This window comes from Pinus tabuliformis, chromosome 3_2 (assembly GCF_031772625.1).
Source record: "Pinus tabuliformis cultivar Carrire ecotype Pingquan chromosome 3_2, CPIR1, whole genome shotgun sequence".
In the NCBI taxonomy this organism is placed as follows: Eukaryota; Viridiplantae; Streptophyta; class Pinopsida; order Pinales; family Pinaceae; genus Pinus; species Pinus tabuliformis.
Genome location: NC_142302.1, coordinates 853,164,925 through 853,179,145, shown reverse-complemented (window position 1 = coordinate 853,179,145; position 14,221 = coordinate 853,164,925). Strand labels below are relative to the sequence as shown.

General features: G+C 38.8%; 1 pseudogene; it reads left to right on the top strand.

Moving 5' to 3' along the window:
* The window catches only part of LOC149183342 (uncharacterized), a 144,825-nt pseudogene extending 133,504 nt beyond the window's left edge, over window positions 1–11,321 (top strand).
* The last annotated feature ends 2,900 nt before the right edge of the window (window positions 11,322–14,221 follow it).

Genomic DNA, 14,221 nt, shown 5'->3' with positions numbered 1-14,221 from the left:
TAATAGCTCTTTTTAAGTAGATTGGCATAAAACAATGACTTTTTTATCACAAGGGTATTTGACAAATGAGTAAAACGTGTTATGTGCAGCCTTTGTGATGCTGGATAAAATTTGTCAAAGGGGAAAATGAGTATGGGATTGTATTTTATCAATGGAGGATGTGAAAACGATGTGATAATGACCATAATAAAACAAAGGAAATAACAGTGGTAATACAATGGCAATGGAAGCAATGGTAAAATGATAAACTAAAAGAGTGAGGGAAGTGACACTTTGACAATAGATGCAAGGTACATATATCAACCATACAAGCTAGGAAAATCCTCACAAAGCCATCAACATGTTTTTAAAACCCTAAGGAATGAGTCTGCTTATGAGCATAGGGTGTCACCTCGCCATACCCAACACATTAATTTCCCCACTTTAAACACACTATAAGCATTTTCAAAATCGACTGAGCAGCCATGAAAAACCTACTTGCAAGTTTTGAATTCGATTTGGAAAGATATGGTCGCATGAACAAAGTTTTCTTGGTTCTGTAACCCAATGCACAGTGCACAAACCCAATGCGCAGCGCACCTCTATATGCACAGCACACACCTTGTATGAGAAGTGCACTTTTGCAGGAGGCTTTTGGAGGCCTTCCCAGTGTCAAAATTAGGTGTGTCATAGCTCGTTGGAAAGGAGTTTGAGTCTACTTTCCAACCCAAGTGGAATTGTTCAATTTGGAGTTCATTTACCTTGTCAGAAATCAAATCTCCCAACACTACTTCCAGGAGGCGCATCAATTCTCCTGAGGCAACGGTATTATTGACATTTCCCAAAAACCATTATACCTGTGTAAAACGTGAAGGAATTTTTTCTTCCTTGGCATGTTTTGAACAAAAACCTCTCTCCGTTTTCCAAAATTCATCTTTTATTGCTCTGAAACATCATTTGAGTGAAACCTATCCCGATGTGTGAAACAAGGGATTTTGTCGAAATGAAGTGAAATGAAGGGGATAAGGGGCTTCTAAATTCTTGGGGAAATTTTTGGAACTAGGGAGGGATGTTAGGAATCATGGGAAAGTGGAATCTCAGAGATCGTGTGAGGGGAAGGGGTCCAAAAGGGTAAAACACAGGCCTAGCCTAGAAAATTGCCAAGTTGTGGCAAGAAATTAGGGTTTGTGCGAAAATGAAGAATTTGGGGGATCTCAGTGATGGGAAGTGTTTAATAAGGTACATTAAGGATAGGGGAAGGTGTATGAACATCAGGATGCAAGTTTTTCTGATGATTTGGCCATTCAAGAGAAATTGCCTTCAAAACCCTAGGAGAGGGAAATGAACTTACCTAGACGCAACTGAAGCATGAACAAGATGTAAAATGACCCATTGGAACTTGACATGATGATGACAACCCTCTCAATGATGATACACTCAGCTGAATGATGACATGGACTACCATTTGGACAACTTTGAAAAGAGTGAAAACAAACCCTAGACCTAAAGCCTAGTGACCAAATTTTGCTTGAAGACTCTTTGAAATGACAAAATTTGACCTTGACAACTTAAAATCACTTTGTAAGAGCATATTTGATCATTGGAGGAAGGCTACAAAGGTTGACACTAACATTGGCTCCAATGGGGATGGTAGCTCCTTAGAGGTGCCAAGAACGACATATCTTTGGGAGAGCAGACCAGTGCCTTCGTCCATTGGGAAATGGAGTCAATTATTGCGAAACAAATGACAAAAGACTGATGAATTAATTTATTTGACTTGAACTTGATTGAAAACTGACTTGAAAAATGACTCAACTTGACTAAGACCTGAACTTACAACCTAAAACTTAGTGGCAGTACATGGCCACATGTGTTCCTTACAAGACAATATATCCTCAAACTATATCAAAATGCCAATGCAACCAATCAAGAAGATGGCTTCTTGACTGATTATTCCTACTAGATCTTCTGGTCAACAATACAAACTGATCATTGGGCATCCAAAAACCTAGTTGACCGTGATCTCCTTCCTCACTGAATACTACATAAACAACTTCAATGTTGGTTGCAACAAACTTGCTAGAGGATCTTGAAAAACATGAAGATTTGCCATTGCCACATCATGCTGAAAAAGCAAGGTGTCTTTTGCTTCAAATTCTGATCTGCCTTCATCATGTGCTTCAGTAAAAGTATGCTCATAGGCTTCAAAAAAATATGAACAAATGGATGAGCAGATCTCTTCTTGGAAAAACATTTCAGCACATGAAACATATGAAGAGGAATATGAATGGAAATCCTGAATGTTTTGATCTTCTATGGTGTGAATGTGTTGTAGGTCATTCTTAAACAAAAAACAATCTTCGAGATTATCAAACATGATAGCCTTATCATCTTTGTGAAATAAAATATTATCTTTTTACTGGTCTACAAAACTGACTATAAGACAGTCATCTTTTTCAAAAGAGGAAGAAGTTTCACCAACACTTTCCTAACTATGTGTGCACTGCAAATCTGTTGTAGCTTGGGCTGTAACAAGAACTCTCAAAAGTAGATCTATCTCATCTTCAGAGAAAGGAGACAATGCTTTTTGTTTTCTTCTTCTTAAACAGTAATTATCTTCATATGACAGGGCATTCAAACTATCATTTATTACTGAGTTATTTAAAGGAGATTTATCACTTACTTGCACAAAGATCTCATTTTGTTTTTTATGAACATCTGAATCCAAAACTCTGTCTATGATCTCAACAGCAGAGCTCTCTTTGATGGGCTTCAGCACAAGATATGGTTGGTCATTACAATTTGAATCTAGTTCTGAAGTAGCTGTCCTAACATTATCACATTCTGCAATCTGTATGTTGTCTTCTTCTATGGGCAGATCTGAAACGAGCTCTTCTCTTTCATCAATTTCAGCCATATTGCAAATTTCAACCTGCTGATCTTGATTCTGCTGCAAAATTTCCTGAGCATCTTGATGGGAATCCTCTAGGTTCTCTTCATGTTGCTGAAATGGATTCTCATACAGAGCCTCCATGATTTCTCCATCCATCAAGTCATCACGCCCATAAAAATCCTCAAGATCTTCAATAAAGCTATGAACATGGCTACAACAGTCCTGAACTAAAGCAAAGGATGGATATGATTCTTTATACTTTTCAAAGAACAGGTATGAAAATCCTTTAAACAGTAAACAGAAGCAGATGGTAAACTTTCATACCAAGATCGGGCTTCATCTTCCAGAGTAGCCATAAACATTATCATCAAATAATCTTCAGGAAAGTCGATATTTAATTTATGCACATGAATGTGAAATTTCACCAGATGAAGAGCAGCATCATTACCTTCCACATTTCTCAACATAGGAAAATTCTTTGACCAATCTACCTTGGGCATTTTGTTTGGAAAACCTGGGATGTGATCTCAGCTCATGGGAGCGTATCTTCTTGCAATCCGATCCATCTTGAGAAATCTCAATGCTACTGATCTCTCTGCAGTGGAGTCACCATGAAGCACAGGTTGCTGGATTCTTCAGTGAAAGGAGTCACCAGATGAATGATTTCAGCCTTCTTATGTCTGATCGTTGTCCACCATCAACCATTAGATCTGATCTTGATACATATACTGGGGTAATTAACAAGTTAGATTTCACGTTTACAAGCTAGACCGGAGATTGACTGAAGCAGCGTTTATCTACTTCCGCTAATGCAAAGCAAAAGCGTTTCGAAGGCTACCTAGCATAACTTCAGGCTCCGTCTGTAGCTCTAAAACAAATGACATCAACAAGCAAACCATTTTTCCCCAGTATGGTCGCCACTATGTTAGCGCTCAAATCTGCCTCAGGTTGAGGAAGGCAAAACTCAAGGCCACATCAAACCAAGCTCAGCCTCGTAGCTAGCCCTACGAGGACAGGAGAGGGCTCTCTCCGGGTCTATCTCGGCAAAAGATCTTCAAAGAGGCTGAGATGTATCACAATAAATACTGATTTTAGGCTAGTAAATTGATAGAAAGGGGTTTTTAATAAATGATTGGGTTTCTGTTGGAGAAATGGGAAAGAACAATTTTGGGTGCGGGGATTAAGGTCAGATCTTTGCAGAATTCGAGTTGGGGCGAGGTAGGCAATAGTATTGATGGATTAGATTAGGTGTAAGGATGGATCAGAATGACAAGGAGCTGAAGAGGGCAAAGGAGTACATGGATCCTCTCCAAATTGATGAAAACATGTAAAACTAAATAAAATTTAGAGGAAGAGCACTGTGAACAATGAATTCAACCTCATTTACCCATTCATTTAGTTTCAGAAGCATAAGAAGGAATGGCATACATGTAAATATGAATAAACTTACAATAACTGAGAAAAAACACCATCAAGAACTGAAAGCCACAAGAATCCCAACAGGTGCTGCAAAATCTCTGATCTTTCCTTAGCCAAAATATGAAAAATATGTACAATAATGTGCCAAAATCTTCCCAAGAGTCCAACCCCTGCTACTGATTGAAAATTTACATAATATAGACCATGCCAACCCATTCCCTAACCTCTAGGGGTCGAGCTCCTCCTTCTAGGAGCAGTTTCAACCAATTCTAAACAAGGAACTGAAATCTAGGTAGTCAACCAACTAACCCCTATATGCTAGGAAACTAATTCATTCATTAAATTTTTGCTATTTTGTGAATGAATCATCTAGAATAGGTAAATAAGTACCAAATTTACATCATGTACATTAAATTACATCAAGACAAACCAAAAATTACATCAAGAGGTGAAACAAGTCATAACTGGTCGAATTCCTGAGCTGGCAAGTGAGAAATTGACCAAAAACCTCTACGCGCAACGCCCTGATCTCTATGCGTAGCGCATATTTCAGACTGATTTTTAGGCACTTCCCAGAATCCAAATTGAGATCACTATAGCTCGTTGGAAAGCCCTAGATGTCTACTTTCCAACCCAAGTGGAATTTTCGAATTTCGTGCTCATTTGCCCTCTCAAAACGGCATTCTACCAGAGGTACTTCCTGCTGTTGTAAAAGGTGGCAGCAAGGTGATTTTCATGGTGTTTTTGGGCCTTTTGACCGTCCATAACTTGATGAAATACTTCAGCAATAGCTGAGCATGCGTAACTTACCATGAAAAACCCAAAAATACAAATTTTTCCTCCAGCAAGTGTCCCAATTAAAAGCGAGCGCGCATGCGCGTATAACCAAAAAACCTATTTTTGGGGACCAAAATTTTCAAAATGACAAAAATTTCTCCGAATTGGCTCAAATTCAGAGTGAAGACCCTCCATCATGTGTTATGCTCAGCCAACAAAGCTTCGGCCAAAACTCGAAGTGGATCCGACTTCTTTCGCCGTTTTAGTGCTTGGCTCAACCTCTTTTTCAAAATCTTCACTTTTGCTTTGTTGACATGCATGCGAGCCCAATAATGATGTTTTCATGTGGTGAAGCATATCTTTATCTCTATTAGCCTTTGCCAACAACTTCTCTAAGTGAATGTTGACCCTCTCGAGCCAAAGCTCTCGGTTAGCCTCTACCTCCTACTCATAAACTGAATCTGTGTCTGACATGGCTTTGAAAACAAGATGTCTGCAATATGTATGTTGATATAGGTGTAGTGAAATCAAAAGTTCAATGTATGCTCGAAACCTAAACATGTTACATGTATACCAAAGCATCATAGGAAACAAGCCACAGTGGTAATAGCTCTTTTTAAGTAGATTGGCATAAAAAAGTGACTGTTTTGATCACAAGGGTATTTGACAAATGAGTAAAACGTGTTATGTGCAACCTTTGTGATGCTGGCTAAAATTTGTCAAAGGGGAAAATGAGTATGGGATTGTATTTTATCAATGGAGGATGGGAAAATGATGTGATAATGACCATAATAAAATAGAGGAAATAACAATGGTAATACAATGGCAATGGCAGCAGTGGTAAAATGATAAACTGAAAGCATGAGGGCAGTGACACTTTGACAATAGATGCAAGGTACATATATCAACCATACAAGCTGGGAAAACCCTCACAAAGGCATCAACATGTTTCTAAAACCCTAAGGAATGAGTCTGCTTATGAGCATAGGGTGTCACCTCACCATACCCAACACATTAATTTCCCCACTTTAAACACACTATAAGCATTTTCAAAATCGACTAAGCAGCCATGAAAAACCTACTTGCAAGTTTTGGAGTCGATTTGGCAAGATCTGGTCGCATGAACAAAGTTTTCTTGGTGCTATAACCCAATGTGCAGCGCACAAACCCAATGCGCAGTGCACCTCTATATGAGCAGCGCCCTTGTTAATTTACACTAGCCAATGAGGCCCAATGCGCAGCGCATCTCTATATGCGCAACGCACACCTTGTATGAGCAGTGCACTTTTATAGGAGGCTTTTGGAGGCCTTCCCGGTGTCCAAATTAGGCATGTGATAGCTCGTTGGAAAGCGCTTTGAGTCTACTTTCCAACTCAAGTAGAATTGTTCAATTTTGAAATCATTTACCTTGTCAGAAATCAAATCTCCCAACACTACTTCCAGCAGGTGCATCAATTCTCCTGAGGCAACTGTATTCTTGACATTTCTCAAAAACCATTATACCTGTGTAAAAAGTGAAGGAGGTTTTTCTTCCTTGGCATATTGTGAACAAAAATCTCTCTTGGTTTTCCAAAATTCATGTTTTATTTCTCTGAAACATCACTTGAGTTAAACCTATCCTGATGTGTGAAACAACGGATTTTGTCGAAATGAAGCGAAATGAAGGGGATAAGGGGCTTCTAAATTCTTGGGGAAATTTTTGGAACTAGGGAGGGATGTTAGGAAGCAGGGCAAAGTGGAATCTCAGAGATCGAGTGAGGGGAAGGGGTCCAAAAGGGCAAAACACAGGCCTAGCCTAGAAAATTGCCAAGTTGTGGCAATAAACTAGGGTTTGTGCGAAAATGAAGGATTTGGGGGATCTCAGTGATGGGAAGTGTTTAATAAGGTAAATTAAGGATAGGGGAAGGTGTATGAACATTAGGATGCAAGTTTTTCTAATGATTTGGCCATTCAAGAGAAATTGCCTTCAAAACCCTAGGAGAGGGAAATGAACTTACCTAGACGCAACTGAAGCATGAACAAGGTGTAAAATGACCCATTGGATCCTGACATGATGATGAAAACCCTCTGAATGATGATACACTCAGCTGAGTGATGACATGGACTACCATTTGGACAACTTTGAAAAGAGTGAAAACAAACCCTAGACCTAAAGCCTAGTGACCAAATTTTGCTTGAAGACTCTTTGAAATGACAAAATTTGACCTTGACACCTTAAAATCACTTTGTAAGAGAATATTTGATCACTGGAGGAAGGCTACAAAGGCTGACACTAACACACACTTTCATGATCTCTTTTTGTTTTGGGTTTCATATATCTTCATTTTTTTATCTTTTCTTATTATTTTTGTCCTTTGATATTTCTTTTAGGACATACCTTCTTTACAGTTTTTTAATTTTTAATATGGAAAACATTTGCAGTAAGAAAATGTATGTACAATATTACAAGGCTTAACCTTATCCGATTAAAAATTATGAATCCTATCACTATAGGAACCTAACAGGATAGATTTGAGTAATGTCTTAACAAATCAATCCATCCCAAGAAGAAGTTTGAGCCCAAGCCTTGCTCAGCATACTTTAGTGATGGAGCTCTGCAATCATAGATGGACACGGTCACTGTCACAAGTGACTATCCGCTATCCCCTTATCAAATAGATCCACCAATACAGAGTGATGCAAGAGAATAGGCACACGAATATGTTCAACTGTCACATCCACCCAATATCATTTCACTTATTTTTTGTGTATATTTGGTTGTGAGTTCATCGAGTTGTCACATGCATTTTGTACCATAACCTCCATATTCATGCTCGGCTGATCCTCCAGATGATGTTGTCTTGTGTTCTTCCATTCCAGACTCTACACTTGTTATGAACGAGGATCAAGCCATCCATGGAGTTGGTGTTCCACAATCAACATGCATTGTCATTCATGAAGATTATGACCGGGAGCTTGAGCATCAACACTCGGTGAAGGATGACTCCCTTCCGTCCTAGCCTCCTCCTTCTTTTCCTGACATCTTTGGTGAACCTGCCATCCTTGATTTCGCATGTGTCTTTCCCTCTACGGATGCACCCATTTTTTATCATTCGCAGGGCACACCGATGTCAGTCCATCATCTAACAATGGTGAGGATAAATTATTCATTGAAAATCCACTTGACTTTTCACCTGCCTTTTCCAAAATGCAGAGGGTAATTGTTTACGCTTCTCATCTTCCCCTCTGTTTGATTCATCATATCATGAGGATGCCGATTAAATCATTGATTTTTCTGATCATAGTTGTTGTGATCTATTTACTCCCATATTTGATCATGATGATGATTCTATCGTAGTTGATTTTTCGAAGCCACTGGTTTATGATGATTTATCTGACGACGAAGTCAAAACCCCCCAGACTGTCAAGGCACTTTAGCCCAAGCTAATGGTTATGTCAATCCCTCACTATCCTAAGGTTGGTTTCACTTCCGATCAGGAAATTGCTAAAATGACCAAGGCTCCTCATCACACATATGTATGCATTAAATATCAATCTCACACACAAATCATACTTCCTCCACTCGAACTACATGATCCCATCGCTTGTGCATTGGAGGAATCTTACGTTGCAAGCACACTGCATGACGAAAGTTGTATTTGTTTCTTTCGTTTTCTTGCATGTCATAGTCAAGAGTATGCGTATGCTTCACAACTGCACATAGTGTCGCACAACACCGTGACAAGTCCACATACTGCATGTCATGTACTTGCACTCACTTATGTTTTGTGGACACATTGAAACATGGATTGTGTTTGTCTTCATTGTTATATCTTTCTTGTTTTCCCATTTGTACAACTGGGTTGCTCACGGACCATGCCTTCACCAACATGGCTCAACCAATGTGCCGGTTGCTACATTTGAAGTATCACTTCACGTGATCAGGCCCATGCACCATTAGCTTAGGAGTAGGAGTAGTGTTTGATTTTGGTTGTTTTCTTGCATGCTTGTTTGATTACTTACTTCACATGTTGGTTTCTCTACTTTCTTGTTTTCTTTCCTCTTTTCTTTCGCATTTACTTCAACTTCTACTTTCTTTTATGTTTGTTTGCTTGTTTTTCACTCATAGGTTAGTTTTGCATGAAACTATGTGTGACTCTTGAAACAAGACGGGTAAAGTACAAGAGGACTTGTACAGCTATAACTAGCTGGTTATCTGCCATTCTACCTCTGTATGAAGAACTTGTTATCTTTAGTCCATGACACGTTGATGGAAAATAAGTATTGTTCAAAGTGAACCTTGGTGAAAACACAATGCTTTCGTGCTAACTAGTGTCACCTACTCTAGTCAGTTGTTTTTGGGTTAATCATTTTCAGCTCAGTCAAGTAGAGTAAGGTGAGGGGGAAAACCTTAACAAGAACATCAAAGGTATATATAAAACTACTTCTCTAAAGGAACAACCTCTTCTGCTCTCAATAAGTCGAGATCCCTCTTCCGCCTCTGAAATGAATAAGTTCTATGCACAGTTAAGAAAAATGAAAAATGAAAAAACAAAATGAAAAGTTTACTCTGACTGGCCTCATATTGAACATTGGAAGTTTCCATGCCTGAGCTGGAGGCTTCCCCTCTTCCCCTTTTGGGATTGTTTTCCTCATTCTGAGGAGTCTGTATAATAGGAGGGGTGCTCATGGTTCTTTCTTGTTGTTCAGGTACCTTCAGAAATGAGCACTCATCAAGCTGTCTTTCTAAATCAATCAAGGCATTCTCAACATCTACCTTTGTGCTATCTTTATCTAAGAGAGTATTTTCCAACCACTCAGACTGGTTGGCATATCTCTCTATTTCTGGTATAGGGTGATGAATATAAGGTCCCAACTTAACCTTCTTTCTCAATCTGGTCATAAACTCCTGAGGGTCATACCTCCACATGAAAATTTTTTGAAACTTCATTTGTTGGAGAATTTGTTTTGCTTCCCCCCCTGCCTCTCTAGAATTGCAAATGAGGGGGCCTAATTGGTTTTTGACTTTCAATTGAGATCTTTTCTTCGCTGAAAAAAAATTGATCTCATCAGAGATCATTATCTGCCTATAGTACTCTAGAGAAAATAACCTCATGGGGAGGTATTTGGGTAGTTTGTATGGGGCAAGCTAGCAACCATAGATTTTTATTTGTATGTGGTTTTGGTAAAGGTACCAATCTCCCAATTTACTTTTCTTAGACAACTAAAGAACCCTTTTGATATTTTGAATTATTCTAGGTGGAGGGCTTCCTGTCAGCATGGTAATGACTGGATGAACAAAAGAATCAATGAAATCTGTATAGGTATACAATGATTGAAACTTGTGGAAATGTGGGGTCCAAAATATGGTAGACCTGGGCTGGCCTTTAGTATCCAGTTTCTAGAGAGTGAATGGAAATTTGTCTGGATGATAGTATAAACACATATGGTAGAGAATAGATGAGTATTTGAATACTCTCTCATTATGCATTCTGGTGAATTGTTCATGCATCCTTTCAGCTATGAACTGGGCATAATCATACAAAGTAGTAGGAGGCTGTCCTGGGGTGTAAATGGACATGAAGGCCAGGACAAGTTCATCAAAAAATTCATAAGTGGTACAGCCCAGAACACATGATGTCATGGTCACAATTTGCTTCCCCCTATCAGAGAAAATGGCAGAAACATATGGAGGGGCATATTTAGGAATGTGCTGCTCTTCTACAATGAAAGTATTGAATATCTGGGCAAATCTAGAGGGACTCAACTTGGTGTACAGGTCTAACAAATCCCCAATGGAGAGTGGGGTCAGGTTTGGACCTGGTTGGACTTGTAACATATCATTAATTGATTCAGCTGTAATTGTGAATAAAACCTTTTGGTTATGGGACATTATAGCTCTCTGGTTGGGAATGTAACATGCATGGCATATATGGACAATTTCAGGGAAGACATGTGCCTCTGGAAACTAGTATTTGGGAAAATTTGACTCCCAAAGGCCAATATCATCAACATGGTTCAGATTTTTGTCCCTACTCAAGCAATGGATTTTAAGTAGGAGTGTATGGGTAGTTGTATCTTTGATTTGGAAATCCCTGTCAGCCAGGCGAAGGTGATCGAGGTCCAAATGGGGAGTTGTGACAGGTCTGACATCCACGACGATAAGAGCAGCCATAATTCAGTTCTTTTGGATTTGAATTTGGCTTTACAGGTTTACTCAGAGGTTTTGACAGAAACTGAAAGCTTTCAGAAGGGTTTGGGCACAGACTTTTAATTTTAAAGCAATTTCAATTAATTTTACTTAATTAAAACACTTTATAGACTAAACATTTTCAAATTGAAAGGGTTACCTGGTAGTTTGTTTTCAAATACCTGCAATGGGTGAATTAACTTCAAATTCGAAGTTCATGGCAGCTATAGAAGTTTGAATGGCTCTGGTATGGATTTGAGAGCTTGAATGGGGTCTTTGCAGCTTCTTCAGGGATGAAATTGGAGTTTAATGGGCGAATTCAATGTTTTCAGGTGTCACACTGGTTACTAGAGGTTTGCACAAAAAATGAGTGAAAAAAGGCGAAAAGGGGCCTCTTCGCCTTTTTATGGAGCAACGGTCACATTTTGGCGGGTAATTCCCAAATTAACAATGGGCATTTTTTTGGGCTTGGCGAGGAGGTGGTTTCCCAAGCCATTGCACCACTTTTGTAGAGAAGTCAGTATTTGGGAGGGGTCACCCGATCTATGCCAGCGCTCGACACGTAGCAGTTGGGGGGCCAGGGAAAACCAACTTATTGGGCGGGTAATAGTCAGCCATCGGGTGCACCCAATGTGGCTGTGGACCGTCAGATGTGGGCACGGTTAATCGAACGATAGTTGGGCGAGGGATGTGCGCAGATAACATGAGCATAGGCTTCGAGGGGGCCCAGGGCTTTAATCCTTGGCAGCTTGGGATTAATTAAGATTTAGTCATGGGTTAAAATGATTGGGCGGGGTGTAATGACGGGATTAGTTTAGGTTTCTGCCTAGAGGTGTATTAAGAGGGTTTTGTCCGGATATGGGGTAAATTATATAGTTTATATTAAAACTAAGGGTGGGGATATTTATATAGGGGATTTATTTATTATACAAGAAAAGGTATATCAAGAATTATATAATTAAGTTAAAAATTAATACGAAATGAATGTGTGGAGTGAACATCACCACTAAGGAAAATGTAATATTGATGCACTTTCTTCACATACATTTATACTTAGGATAAAGTCTTTTTGTGGGTTTTTTTAATGAAATGGAATTTTATCTTGGGGTTATTTACTTTTTCCTATGTTAATGAAGTTTAACCTTAAGAAAAGAGGTTTTAGTAGAAAAATGAAGGGAAATGAAGGGAGATGAATTTTATGAAGGGGTTTCTAACACTTGATGTCCATAAGTCATTAAACCGAGGGTCCGGCCCCTCCAAAAGTCAGAGAAATTCTTCGAGCCTTTATGACTTGAAGGATTTAAGTACTAGAACTTACTTGTGAATGGGGAAATTAGTAAGTAAAGGGGTGAAAAGAATGAAGGGGAGTTAATTAATGAATTTGTAAACCATTGTTTTGCCTTCTTAAATGTTTATGCATATTGAAAGATGTGTTTAAACATGATAGAAGTGATTTTGTGCAATTGACTTTCTACTTCAGTGACCTTTCCTCTACCTACCCATTACTTACCCTAACATTTTTTCATCATTTATTTGGGTGCATTTAGGCTATCAAACCCTTATCAATCCTTTTTCTTTTAATAAGTAAACTATCTAATTCTGACCTTATATCATCCTATGGCTCAAATTAAGCTTATGAGCACATTTTATCTCTCTACCTAACTATTGATCTGCCAAGATTTAAATGTTTGGTTAGATTTTATTCTCTAACTATAAACATAAAATTAAAAGCATGAAATACTCAAGATTAAATAGTTTGACTACCATGGGTTGTGGCATATATTGACAAGCTGCACATAACCATTGTTGAAGACAGTGAAACTGTAAAATAGTAGTGGCATTTATACTTGCACACTTTCATTATCTATTTTTGTTTTGGGGTTCACATATATTCATTTTTTGATCTTTTCTTATTATTTTTGTCCTTTGATATTTCTTTTAGGACATACCCTCTTTACATTTTTTAATTTTTTAATATGGAAAACATTTGCAGTAAGAAATGTTATGTACAATATTACAAGGCTTAACCTTATCTAATTCAAAATTATGAATCCTATCACTATAGGACACTTACAGGATAGATTCGAGTAATGCCTTAACAAATCAGTCCATCCCAAGAAGAAGTTTGAGCCCAAGCCTCGCTTAGCATACTTCAATGATGGAGCTCTACAATCATAGATGGACATGGTCACTGTCACAAGTGATTGTCCACTATCCCCTCATCAAATAGCTCCACCACTGCAGAGTGTTCTTCCATTCCAGACTATACACTTGTTGTGAATGAGGATCAAGCCATCGATGGAGTTGGTGCTCCGCAACCAACATGCATTGTCATTCATAAAGATTATGACTGGGAGCTTGAGAATCAACACTCTATGAAGGATGACTCCCTTACATCTGAGCCTCCTCCATTTTTTCCTGACATCTTTGGTGAACCTGCCATCCTTAATTTCGCATGTGTCTTTCCCTCTACGAATGCACCCATTGTTGATCATTTGTAGAGCACACCGAATCTCAATCCATCATCTGACAACAAAGAGGATAAATTATTCATTGAAAATCCACATGACTTTTCACCTGCCTTTTCCAGAAATGTAGAGGGTAATTTTTTCCACTTCTCATCTTCCCCTCTGTTTGATTCATCATATCATGAGGATGCCAATGAAATCATTGATTTTGTTGATCATAGTTGTTGTGATCTATTTACTCCCATATTTGATCATGATGATGATTCTATCGTAGTTGATTTCTCAAAGCCACTGGTTTATGATGATTTATCTGACGATGAAGTCGAAACCCCCCAGACTATCGAGCACTTTAGCCCAAGCTGATGGTTGTGTCAGGCCCTCACTATCTTGAGGTTGGTTTCACTTCTGATCAGGAAATTGATGAAATGCCCAAGACTCCTCATCACACATATGTATGCATTGAAGATCAATCTCACGCACAGATCATACTTCCTCCACTCGAACTGCATGATCCCA